A 14,676-nucleotide genomic window follows, 5' to 3' on the forward strand; every position below is an offset into this window, starting at 1 on the left:
CTTTTCAACTAAGAATATTTAAGGGAAAAGGACTTTTTTTCTCATCAGTAAAAAATTAGGTTATGGTTACTTAAGTGAGACTTGCTGTATTATTAGTACACTGACTGGCAAAATAGGTATTATTTGGGTTTTTTACAGGTATTTCTTTTCTTTATACTTATTTTTGTTTCTTATTATTTTGACTTTAAAAAAAAAAATCCTAATATCATCTTTTCACATCTGCTAGAAATAACTTGATAGAAACTGGAAGGGAACGCTCCTCGATGAAGCAACTAACCTCAAAAGATGCTAAGCATAAAAACAACAATGCAATTATTTGAATTTTTTGTCTTGTATTTGTTTCGATTAGTTGATTCTCAAAATTTATGGCCTTTGACTCCTATCATAAAAGCAACCACTGTTTGGGATGCTTCATTACTTCTTAGCTGTCTGCAGTTGTTGTAAGTTGTAAGTAACTTACAGTAACTTCGACTTTACCTCTGCACTTTATGAGGTGTTATAGGTGTACCTCATAAACAAATATATAACTGACACAAGTTTTTTTTTCTGTATATATAAATAGCTAAATGTAATATTTTCATTGAAATAAAACATTTTGGAAAACTGTTGGATAGGACCATATTTTTGTAATAATCATCTGCATAAAATGAAGATTGTGTGCGCTGAATAAATCCTAGTCTGTTAAGAAGCCATTATAAAGAATGTGTCCAGCAGATGGCACTGTGGGACCTATCTTCTCACAAAAAGAGATACATTTTCACAGCACCACTCAAGACCTCAAGATTCTGCCACACATTCAAAAAGGCCTGCCGGAGAGCTGTAGAGAGAGAAAAAGTGCTAAGGCTGAGTCATTTTGTCACTCTAATTGCATATTGGTTTATGTATCTACAGTTTCTGTCCCTCTTTATCTTATGAAGGCTCAACTTAGTGAATGTTATTTTTTTAGAGAGAGACAACGATACACTGGCTCTTATCATTGTGGAAATAAATGTCTGTGTAAATGAGTGCCGGTTTATATGCCTGTTTTAAGCGAGTGGGCGTGTTAGTGGGTTTCTTTGCATGTGTGTGTGTGTCTGTGTTTTTTGGGGGTGGGGGTGTTTACTGCACTCTCAGTCTCTAATAGATATCCCCACCCAGGCTGCCATTTAGAACTGGAGAGCAGCCAGCTGTATGTGCTCCTCTACTGACGCTCTCTCCCTTCTCTCTCTCTCTCTCTCTCTCTCTCTCTCTCTCTCTCTCCTTTGCTCTCTCTCTCTCCTTTGCTCTCTCTCTCTCCTTTGCTCTCTCTCTCCCTCTGTGCACAATTGGATTAGTGTAGAGTGATAGACACTAAAGACAGAATCTCACTGCTGCACTCGGTTGCATATACACACATATGTACACACACATACCCACACACACAACAGATGACTGCTGCAAAGGCTGACGAATAATACTAAAATACAAGGTATAAACACATATGTTTTTAACACGTATGCTCCTTTGTGCTTACACACACACACACACACACACACACACACACACACACACACACACACACACACACACACAAAAAAAAAGAGAGATGAATTACTGAATGGATGGAATCTGACGTAACCCATAGTGGAAGTGGGTCATATGGGGGAGACAGGTCATGAGGGAAATAACACTGAAGTTCTCGGTCTCTCTCTGTCCTTAGAATTATAATTGCTACTGAATATCCTGAAAAAATATAAACTATGAAAAATATGCAAATATGTGTTTTGTGAAATTATTATATTACTGTGATATTGTACATTGTTTTGAAATGATAAGAATGTTACAATAAAGGTCTGACTATATACAGTGAAGCATGAATATAAGGAATGAATGTCAAACATATTAAACGAAACACTGAAAATATAGAATCGTAGAAATAGGAAAATAGAAAAAATAAAGTAAATAAGAAAAAAGTTGTACAAACAAAAGCCAAAATACTATACTATGTACAAATGGTCGCTATATACAGTAAAATACTAAAATAATAAAGTCCCTTTTTTATATACATAAAGTGCTGAAGTCATAATATATACATGTATTTTTAAAATGTTTATCACTTGTGTCTGACTGCTGTTGAGATGAAGGACCTACTTCAGCAGTAGACCTACAGCCACGATGTAGCACTGCAAGCTGTTGTAGGACACAGCTGGTCCTATTTACCAGTCTATTAAGATGCTTGCTGTCCCACTCCGTGCTGCCACCTTCCCAGCAGACAACAGCATGATGACACTACACCGAGAAGGCATACCTGGAGGAGATTAGGAACCTGGAGAACTGGTGCCAGGAGAACAACCTCCTCCTAAAGACTAAGGAGGACTTCAGTACAAAGCAGGAGGAATTACAAGCCCGTGATCATCAGTGGTGCACCAGTGCAGAGAGTGGACAGCTTCCGATACCTGGGTGTCCACATCACTCAAGACCTGTCATACTCATGTCACATCAACACCCTGGTCAAGAAAGCCCTCCAGCATCTCTTCTTCCTCACCTCAGAAGACTTAGAGACTTCAGTCTGCCACTGAGGGTGCTTAAGAACTTCTACTCCTGCACCATTGAGAGCATCCTGACGGGAAACATCGGCACCTGGTTTGGGAACAGCACCAAGTAGGACAGACAAGATCTGCAAAAAGTGGCGCGCTCGGCCGAATGCATCATTCACTCTAATTTTCCTGACCTGACCTGTCTGTCTACACTAAGCGGTGCATGACCTGTTATGGCACTGAGCCTTGGGAGTGAGAATGCCTTTTTATTTTTATGCAAATCCAAGTGTGCCAGGCCTTGTGGATGATTGGTTACTAGGAGACCCGTGCCAGCCCTCTTTTATGCAGATTGAAGTGTGCCAGATCATGCGGACGATTGGCTGATTGGAGATCCCATGACACTCCAAGAAGAAAAGACTGGATGATCGTGTGCACCTGTGGGAATAAAATGCTGGAGGTTGTGATATTATTCTGTTATTATATGTTACCTTATAGATGTAATCAAAATAGTTGAATTATGATATTGTTGTAGATCATATTATACCCTTTAAAATAGAGTGTGTGATCTGTATGTAGTTTAGTTCTCATTATACTTTTGAGTTAACAGAACTTATTCACATATTAGTTCATTAGATAAATGTGCATCACTCTGTATCCTTGATCTGCTGGGAATGTGTTACACTGTTTTCTTGACATGCTTAATTGTTGAATCATGAAGAGAAGGTTGTAAGCAGGAGACTCTGTGTCTAAGACAGGGGAGATAGACAGACCACATTCCACACCCCCACCTTACAGAAAGCAGAGAAACAACTGCCGAGGTCATAACTTAGGCGCTGTAACAGAGAAAAAATGTGATGTTTTGGCTTTTACGACTAGCTGGGGGCCACTAGAGACTATAAAAAGCTGAGCAACCCGTCACCATTTTGAGACATGTGCCTGACCCTCTGGTAGCATCTCTCCCGTCCGGACGTTGTAATGCTCTGACTGTTGAATTGTATGGAAATAAATGATTGTTGATTGAGCATTGATACACCGAGTATTGTCCCTCCTTCAGCCCAAAGATTCAAAGAACTGCGTGTTTTCAACAAGGTCCTTCACTCAGTGGCTGCTGCTTAGGACTAAACATGCAGTTTGCTCTTCGTGCCTCCCTCTGTGAACTTTGTTGAACTTGTTCATAATGCTGAACTTTGCGTGTTATCCTCGATGCATGCTCGAACTTAGCCTGATTAGAATTTTGTGACGCTAGCTTGCCTTAGTTATCCCTTAGCTTTTACATTTACTTGTGTTATTGCTTTACATGTGTTAATTGGTTTCCCAGTGGTCTGTTGAACAGCCCTATCAGTTTTCTGTTTAAAGTTGTAATAAAACCTTCTATTTTACTCAGTTTTTGTGTGGGGGCTTATGTATGTTACTCCCCTCCTGTCGCCTAGCAGAGGGGGTCGTAACAGACCAAAGCCAGGAAGATCATGATCGACCTCTTCCACCCTAACAATGGACTCTTCTCACTGTTGAGGTCTGGGAAGTGCTTACGCTCCCTTAAGACCAAAACAGAGAAAATAAGGAGGAGCTTCTTCGCCCAGGCAATTCAGGTCCTGAACCAGGTGTAGGACATGACTGGACTCTCATACATCACGGCACCGCATGCACTCTGTTTATCTGCATACTTCTTATAATTTCTTTTTTAAATTGTTTGTTTGAACATTCTATTTTTTCTTTACAATTTACCTTTAACCCTTAGTTCAGTCTTTACTTCTTAGGTTAAATTCTTAATTTATTGTTTACATCTGTTAGACCTTTTTTTATTTGAAAGCAAGACATTTTTACTGTAAATTTCTAAATTTTAATTTGTAAATTTTAGAAATCTTGTCAATTTCTGTAGTGTAGTTTAATGGTCAGGCATTGCACAGCAATAAGCATTTCACTGCATGTCGTACTGTGTATGATTATGTGTGTGACAAATAGAATTTGAATTTAAGATAGCAGAAGCCATCATAGTGTCATAAAAAGTCCTTAGTAGTGTTCTGCACATCCCAAAAGACCTCAGCCTTTCTAGCTGATGAAGTTGACTTTTAGCCTTCTTAAACAGAGCACGAGTGTTAAATCAAATCAAATCAAATCAAATCACTTTTATTGTCACATCACATGTGCAGGTACATTGGTACAGCACATGTGAGTGAAATTCTTGTGTGCGAGCTTCACAAGCAACAGAGTTGTGCAAAATACAATAATGTAAACAAGCAAAATACAAGAATGGCTACATCTGAAACTAATAAATATATGTACAATATATAATAGTATATGCATTTCTGGATGTGTATACTAAATATTTTTCTACGTGTGTGTGTGTGTGCACACATATTTTACAAATTAAATAGAGTAAACAATAAATAAAATATATAAAATAAAATATACAGAGTGAGACATGTGCAAAACAGTGGCGTTACTGTACAGTATGGAGTGCATAATGTTAAAGTTCCAGTAGTGAAGCTGAGGTGTCTATGAAGTGTTCAGCAGTCTGATGGCCTGATGGAAAAAGCTGTCTCTCAGTCTGCTGGTACGGGACCGGATGCTGCAGAACCTCCTTCCTGATGGAAGTAGTCTGAACAGTTTATGGCTGGGGTGACTGGAGTCCTTGATGATCCTTCCCGCTTTCCTCAGGCAGCGCTTCCTGTAGATGTCTTGGAGGGAGGGAAGCTCACCTCCAATTATCCGTTCAGAGCACCGCACTACTCGCTGGAGAGCTTTGCAGTTGTAGGCGGTGCTGTTGCCATACCAGGTGGTGATGCATCCAGTGAGGATGCTCTCAATGGCACAGTGATAGAAGGTCCTGAGGATGCGGGGGCTCATGCCGAATCTTTTCAGTCTCCTGAGAAAGAAGAGGCGCTGCTGCGCCTTCTTCACTGTTTTGTTTGTGTGTACTGACCACGTAAGATCCTCAGCCAGATGTACACCAAGGAACCGGAAGCTGCTTATGTGACCAGTCTAGTTTATTGTTAAGGTGGGCACCTAATTTGTACCACCTCAATGTCCAAAACATCGAGGTTATAGGTGGTGCTTTCCTCTGGAAGTCAATCACCATCTCTTTCGTCTTACTGGTGTTGATGCGCAGGTGGTTTTCATATGAGATGATGAAGTCGGTGATGACCTTTCTATACTCAAGATCGGTCCCCTCAGATCCAACGATGGATGTATCATCTGAGGACCTCCGGAGGTGACAATTTGTGGTGTTGTATCTGAAGTCAAAACTGTAGAAGTTAAAAAGGAAAGAGTCTGTCCCCTGAGGGACCCCCATGCTGCATAGCGCTACCTCAGGGAAACAGTGCTGAAGCCTCATGAACTGTAGTCTGCTGGTGAGGTACTTTATTGTCCATGCATTTTGGTGATGGTTGATGCCAGCTCATTCCAGCTTCTCCATCAGCGGTGCTGGTTGAATTGTATTGAAGACACTGGAGAAGTCAAAAAACATGACTCTCATAGTGCGTCCAGTACTCTCCAGGTGTGGCCGTGATCTGAGCAGGAGGCAGATGACTGGATCATCCACCCCAAACAGGACGGTAAGCGAACTATACTGGGGTTCGACAGAGCTCATATTGGATATTGAAACCCCAAGTGACATCAAAACTTACAGGTTTTGTTCCAGAAAACAGTAAAAAATGCATGTAATAACCTATCTCCATAAAATGTGCATACATCAAAAGCAACACTAAAAGTCTCAGTATTTCTTACAGAATTAGATTCTATTTGCGGCCATAACTGCAACCTGTGGAGGGAAATGGAGGTATGGTCATAGCACCAAGGCTTATAATAAACAATATATTAACAAAGTAACAGTAAGTTCAACATTTAGATGTATTTATATGTTAATTATATAAATTTCTCACAAGCTGCATAGGCTGCTGTCTTCCTCCTCCCATTAATTACACATGTTAAAATAAGGAACCCTTTGACACTGAAGATATTTTTCAGTGTTCATTTGAATTGTGGAAGCAAATGATCCTTTACTAGAGTTTTTAGCCAACATTCTCATTATGAACTTTTACAGGCAGCTTATAAAATTTGCAGAGAGGTCTCTATGAAAAAAGCTATTGATGCACTACTCCTAGACATTTGATCTCATTTAGAAATTTACCATTTTCTTTTCAGCCAAAAGAAAGAGTTCATTTTTTTGTTTAGGCAAACACAGAGCTGACCAGCTGGTCACCAACAGGCTGGTTGTGTGTTAATGTAAGAGAACAAGAGGGAGAACGCTGCAGACAGGTCTACGACTTACTTATTTGAAATAGTTAGAAGAGAGAAATGAATAGATATGTGGTGCTATTTTTTTTCATGACATTTTCTTCTTCTTCTTCTTCTTCTTCTTCTTCTTCTTCTTCTTCTTCTTCTTCTTCTTCTTCTTCTTCACCACAATAGATCATCTGCCTCCATCTCACCCTCTCTTACCCACATAGCAGACAGGTCTGGCTCGGATCTGGTGTTAAGCCGACACTGCTGGTTGACTTCTGGCACGGTAAGTGGTATGTCATTCAGATATGGGCCAGGCCTGGCATAAATGGCACTGTTTATATGATGGCATGCCACATCTGGCCCGATTGTGGTTTGGTTTATCTGGCCAAGGCTCATAGAAAACAGGTCTGGCCCGGATCCGGCATCAAGCTGGCACTTCTGACTGACTGGTGTCATGGGAGGGTGCATGTCAACCAGCTGTGGGCCAGGTCTGGCAATGATGGCACTATTTATGTTCCTATTTTCCTATTTTACTTAGAAGAGCCAAATGCCATGTTGCAATACTATACTGCTATAGTAGCCAACGTTTCAAATGCAGGTTTAACAATTGTGAGTGTATACTTACACTTTGTTGTATAGAGCACTTTGAGTAATCTGGGAGAGTAGGAAAGTGCTATGTAAGAATCAGTCCATTCACTGTCTGAACAGAGTTTTGTCATGTTTCTTTTGGGCTATCATGTTCCGGCACACGTTGTTATTTCATGGCTTGATTAAGGTACACATTAGGCTGAGATCTGGGGCCAGAGCTGAAACTGTTCTGGGCCAGCACAGGGCCAGCAGTGTGTCTGCAACTGGCCCGTGGCTGTACACAACTGGCCCACAACATGGCCCACATACCGCAAAGAGTGACGGCCCTTTGGTGGCCCAGATCTGGTTTGCCAGAGGTAATTCACACATGGGCCAGCACAGGACCACCCGTGTGTCTGCAACTGGCCTTGTGCTGGCCTGTGTGTGGGCCACCTCTGGCAAACCAGATCTGAGCCACCAAAAGGCTGTCATTCTTTGAGGTATATGGGCTATGTGTAAGCACATTGTGCGGGCCAGATCTGGGACATACCAATTTTGCTATGTGGGAACATGCTCTTCTGTCACACAAACCCTCTACATGCCCTTCATTACATCCATGAATCTTCCCCATGGTCTTCCTCCTGCCTGGCAGCTCCATTTTTAATATCTTCTGTCCAACAAATTCACTATTCCCTCTCTACACATGTCCAAACCACTTCAGCCTTACTGCTCTAACTTTGGAGACATGTGGATGGATGGATGGATGGATGGATAAGACTTGTTTACTAATGACCAAAAAGTTTACCTCATGGTGGTACTATAAGGGACTCACCAAAGTCATAGAATGTATTATGTGTAAATTATAAATTTAATTACATGGGACAAAATTCAGTAGCAAATTAAATATTTCAGCAAGCATCAAAGTGGTGAATTGATATGTTGGCCAACAGCATCCCAAGAGCTATGCTACTATCAAGGAGTAGTGCTGTTTATTGTAAAGAGGTGAAAATTAATAAAAAAAAAATCATATGTATTCTCAAGGTGAGAGCAAGAGGAAACCACTGCCCCTGCCAGCAGTTTAGAAAGAAAATGTTGCAGGTAGTTTCATAATTACCTACACAATATGAATAGCACACCACAGAAGCAATTCATCTTTACATAACATCCATTTTTACAGTTGTTTTAGTTTCCTCACAAATGTACACATAAACTAGTGTGATTGTTATTAGCATGTCGTAATTAAAGGCTCCAGCCTTCGTGTCTTCAGCATCGCCTGGCCCGGCTCCAGCATCCTCGTCAGCATCGCCTGGTCCGGCTTCTGCTTCAGCTTCGCCTGGTCCGGCCTCTGCTTCAGCATCCTCATCAGCTGCCTCGTCTGGTCCAGCCTCTGCTTCGGTCTCGTCTGGTGCTGCGACGGCCACGCCACCTTCGGGTCCCAAACTGCCGCCTCGACATCGGCGGTCATCTGCCAGGCCGCTGGTGGAGCGTCATCGTCAACATGGACGACCTCCTAGACGCCGCCGCTGCCTTCCGCACGGTCGGCCTCCAGACTTCTGTTATCGCCGCCGTTGCCGTCCGCACGGTCGGCCTCCAGACTTCTGTTATCGCCGCCGTTGCCGTCCGCACGGTCGGCCTCCAGACTTCTGTTATCGCCGCCGTTGCTGTCCGCACGGTCGGCTGCCTGAACGGTTTCCCTGTTGCCGCCGCTGCCGTGTGCACGGGCGGCCCCCTGAACTGCCTCCACTCCGCCACCGCTGCCTTCCGCTCGGTCGGCTTATGGATCTGCGTCGCCGACGTGGCCGGCCTCAGAAGATGAACTGTCCTGGACTTCTGAGCTGTCAGCCCCTGGGCCGGCCTCCTGAACTGTGTTTTTGTCCTTGTACTCCAGCATGTGTGTTTTTGTTTTGGACAATTCCCTCGGTCCGCTGGAGCTTGTTTTGCTCTGTGTTGGTCCCTCCGTCCTGGGCCCCCGCCGCCCGCCCTGGGTTGGTCGTTTGTTTTTGTTTTTGGCTGTCTGGTGCCAGCCCTTGGAGGGGGGGTACTGTCATGGTCCTGGGTCGTTGACCCAGCGTTTTGCGTTTTTTCTGATCTGTATTAGTTAGGGTTAACCTGAAGTTTGGTGTATTGTCAGCCCTACCTGTGTCTGTCCTTGGTGCTCTGTTCATGTCCCCGTGTTGTGTTGTACATCAGTCTGTTTCCTGTTTTATTTTGAAGGCTCGTGTTCTGGATTTCCTGTTCTGTTCTGAAGGTCTGTGTCTGTTATTGTGTTCAGCTTGTCTCCTCCGGTCCCCAGGTGTATTAGGTTCAGCTGTTCTTCCCTCCTGTGTGTGATTACCTGATTACCTTGTGTGTGTATATTTAGTGGGTGTCGGTCTGTGTTCGTTGTCGGCTCGTCTGCGTTCATCCATGTATCACTGCACTCATCCGTGTATTTCTGCATTCCATGGTGTCCTGTCTCTGCGTCCCTCTGCCCCGCACCCCCTTTGTACGGTCTCAGGTTTGCTATTTAGTTTCTCCCAGTTTAGGTTTCCGTTTGTAAAGTACTCATACCTCGTTGCCTGTTTTTGTCACCGCCACCTTTGTAAATAAAACATCACTCGTATCATCAGTTTGCTGCATCTTGGGTCCTCCTTTTCCTCCACACCACACGGCTCCCTCCGCCAGCCGTGACAATACCGCTACCCTCAGTCTGCTTTTACTGTTTCATTCTTATGAAGAAATCAAATCGTGGTCTCTGTGTGCACATGTCTGTGTTCCAAAGATTTAAACAACCTTAGTACAATGCTTTTCTCTTGCCTATTCGAGGATCCTTCATGTTCAACTACAGCTACAGCATGATGTCACTTATTCCACAAGTAAACAAGTGAAGCTATTTTGGACATGATTTGAGTTGTACAAAGATAACAGCTACTGAGTCTGCTGTTTTTACCAGATACAGCTCATGTCAAACATGGTAGCTTTTGACTGTTGAATTATTTAAACCTGCAGAAAATTCAATGCATATTTTGAACATGAATAGTGATATTGTGTATGAAATAGTGAGAAAACATAGCTCACATAAACGTTTAAGGTGTTACCAGTGAAATACAAAAAAAGCTGTTTGGAGACTCAAACAAAAAACTGAAAGAAAGTATTCCTGTAGTAGGTATAAAATATTTAAAATGTCGCCTTTGTATGTGGCATAGTTATTGTTATAACCACAAATAGATTAAAAGCCAATGTACCACATGTAACTACTCTGCAGTGAACTATTTATGGTCATTTGATACTTTAACATGTTTTAATCACCATATTACGATGTTTTTGTTCTATTCATATAACTACAGTTTAAACATTTAAAGAATACAGCAATATCAAACCAATAAAACTCAATATGAAAGATAACTTTTATTTGTTAAAGAGGGTGTAAAGATACTGAGAGTACTTGTGGCACAAGGAGCACACCTGAGAAACCAAGCTTTGTCAAAATGATGTGTGGCAACAGACATGTGCATTAAACACATCTGTTGCATACATGACAACTTATTTTTCCAGCTCAAGCAAACAAACTAGAATCCAATGCATCCTGTCACATTATGTCCAATGCATACATGTATTATTACCTATTAGTCACATGCATTTGGGCACACAATTTAAATCACTAGAATAGCTCCACCACTAATAGTAGGTGTATAAGTGCAATGGATGAAAGGCATTAGCCTGCAAAGAGATAAACACCAACAGTTTAAATGATGTAACCAAATGCTAATGTATGCAGATAAGAATGGATGTGCAGTGGATCAGTTTTCTGTTAATAAGCAATTATTTCTAGATGCTCATCAGAGGTTAAAATACACTACCACAAAGTATATATTTTTTCAGGAATTAGGAATCAAGTAACATGCTGTAAGCCAGTAATTTTGCGATGTATGATATTTGTAAAAAACAAACACTTTATCACCATTTATCAGCTTCACTTTTTAAATATAAAACATGCAATTGTAGTATAAAATGGCACAGAATAGACACTTGCTGGCAGGTGAAAACTGACATCTGTATCATTTTTTGTATGTAATTTGTATAGTATATTTTTTTTTCTCTAATTTCTTTTCTAAATGTACTTGTATATTGTTCACATGTTGAAATAAATTACCAATCAATCAATCAATCAATCAATCAATTACCGTTCACAAAAAACAAAATTAAACAGTGATCCAGCGTAGGCCAACAAGTAATGTGAAAAGTGGACCTATATTCACCAAATTGCTAAAAAACAAACAAACATAATTCCCAATGAAAGGATCGTGATTTTCTGTAAACATGCACTTGGTTGCCATGCTCATCGTCAGTGTTCTGTCTGCAATGTTCCTGTAAATATGTATAATGTAGATTTATTTTTATATTCACGTTTAATTTTGTGAGTAAATTAGAATGAAGCAATTGACGTTTTATATTGTTTCATGAAAGTGTACTTGACGTGTTAGAGACAGGCAACCCGTTGACTAGCACCTACAGCCAATTTAGAATCACCAATTAACCTAACATGCATGTTTTTAAACTGTGCAAGACAGAGTACTCAGAAGAAATCCACACAGATACAGGAAGAACATTCAAAGGCCTCAGCCAGCCAAACCCAGAACCTTCTTGCTGTGATGCGACCAACACACCACCATATTCATTTCCAGAATATTTAATACAAAGGTTACATTGCTGATGGGTGCAGCTGAAGGGTGAAGCTGATGACTTACTCTCACTGAGTTTTGGAAAATAACAAAAGTTATTCTCATTTCTCTCCCCACAGTCCCTCCATCTCCTTTTCGGTTTCCCTCTTTGTCAAGTCCTTTCTGTCACAGATATTTCCTAAAAGTACATGTCAGAAATAGAGGGAGAAGATGAAGAGGTGGTAATGGTGGCAGGTGTTATGTTTGAAGATGTGTGTGTGTGTGTGTGCACATGCATGCCTGTCAAAGGTACAGGTGCTCTTGCAGTGTCAGAGAAAACGGCAGGCTCAATCTGGGGTCGGCTGATTGGCCAATTAGGGACTGTTTCCATGTGACATGCGGCAGTCAATTTACTCTCCTTTTTTCACTGTCTGTCCCCCTCTCTCTCTTTCACTCTCATCCTTAAGTGGCTCCGTCTTTACCACTATCCTATCTGTCTCTTCCAGTATCTCATCCACTTTTTCTTCCTACCATTCAATTTGTTCCCTCTCCTTCACTTACCTATAGTCTACTTTGCTTTCCTTCCCAACATGCACCTCACAGTCTCATATCCCTCAAAGAACTCCCTGCCGCTCTTTTGTCATTTCCAGTACACCTCTTTCTACCACTTCCATTGTCCGTCCTCACCACACACATCAGAATATCCACTCCTCTAATCCAGCTTTGACAATTTTACTAATGGAACTAACCAGTCATTATCTAAACTACCAAAAGACCACACTTGTATCAAATACAAATGTGCTTCTGACAATTAAAATGAGTCAGAATGTTAAAAAAGAAGTTAACAACTGAACCGATTTTCCATGGAGGTATAAACAACATAGAAAGCTCAATTATCCTTTTGAAGCTAACTGTCATAAAAACCAACTAAACCCACGCTATGTGTTCCTACTTATGTTTTAAATTTGGAGAAGAGTTGTGTGTCGAGGTCTAGTGGATTTAGGGGAAAATGTATATGGCAGAGGGAAAGACCAAAAAAGAAAAAAAAAACTATATTAAGTTAAGTTGAGGACTAGTCTGTCATTTGAGAACAGTGAAATCGTTGATATGTTTCTGTTGATCTGAGTGTTGTGAAATGCCATGTTATCCTGCTGGAAACAACAATCACGGGATGGGTATGCTGTCATAAATGAATAGCTACAGTGTTTAAATAATGCTCAATTTAAACTAGGGGCCCAAAGTGTCCCAAGAAAATATTGCTGAGCGTGAATTGTAGATACGATTTTATTCATGCCAACTTGTGATCCTACCATCCAAATGTCACAGAAGAAATCAAACCAGGTGATGGTTTTCCAGTTTTCTGCTGTCCAATTTTGGTAAACCTGTGTAAACTGTAGCCTCATATTCCTGTTGTTAGCTGAGAGAAGTGCCACGTGATGTGGACTTCTGCTGCTCATCTGCTTCGAGGTTCAATCTGCTGAGCATTCAGAGATGCTACTTGAGTGTCTGCTGCCTCCCTATCAGCTTAAAGGCATTTGGCCATTCTGAAGTATTTCTGAAATATTCAGACCAGCCCATCTGACACCATCTGGCATCATCAACCATGCTACGTTCTAAGTCACTTAAATCACCTTGATGCTTGGATTGAATTTCAACAGGTTATCTTCATCATGTCTACATGCCTAATTGCCTTGAGCTCTTGCCATGTGATTGGCTGATTACATATTTGTGTGAGGACTTCACATACCACCACCAGATGACATGAGTACTTAAGTACTTACATCAGTGATGGTAAATAGACATTTTAACCCAAAAACCTATTGAGATCTGATTGTTTCAGAGAGACAATTATGGGGTTTTATTGTACCATACTTTACGTGTTCCCATAGCACAGGAGGAGAGAGAGCAACAGAGAGACACTGTGCTACAGTGAGAAGAGACGCTGACTGAAATTACTCCAAGCAGCATGAATGGAAAAGAAAAGAAAGGAAAAAAAAAACTAATATAACAGATCGGTGGATATTTCTCGCCTTTTCCTCACTGCTCTGAATAACTCTCTGTTACACTGTATTGCTACTGTACTTGCTGCCTGTGCTGTCTTATCTCGTCATGCGCTATCAGTGTCCCTTTTGATGCGGCAACGTTTTTAGACATGAATTTGCTTTTCACTGCATGAGAAAATGCACAAGTGGCATGAGAGCACATGGAAAGTGGGAATTGCCAAAAACTAACAGCAGTATGTGAGGCTTGGCAGTCTTAAATAAACTGACCAGAAAATGCTATGTGACAAACAGTAAGGGACAGATATTCATTGTCAAGTAAAGTAATTTCTTTTTTGTTTCTTATGCATTGCACACTTGATCCATTGTGTATGTGATTCATCTGCTCCAGTTTCTAGTAAGTGGGAATGACCACCTCCTTCATTTAGTAAAAATCAGTGAATAGGACACCAGTGTACTGGTCAACCCCCAACCCATCCCATTAGAGAGAGATAAACATACTAATCCATTATTATATTTTTCAACCATTAATTCATTAAATTGCTAAAATGCTTTTGTGTTTTTCTATGTTGGAAATGCCAAAGTGGACATCCCACCACACTCATTAAGCCCAATTTAAGTGGCCAGTTGGAAAATTCATTTTACTTTTTAAAACTTAATTCATGTTTTAATACACATATAATTAAGTAATTGCAAGTTAAGATAAGATAAGATAAGATAAGATAGAACTTTATTAATCCCTCGGGTGGG

This window comes from Aulonocara stuartgranti (genome assembly GCF_965226115.1).
Source record: "Aulonocara stuartgranti genome assembly, chromosome: 6".
Lineage (NCBI taxonomy): Eukaryota > Metazoa > Chordata > Actinopteri > Cichliformes > Cichlidae > Aulonocara > Aulonocara stuartgranti.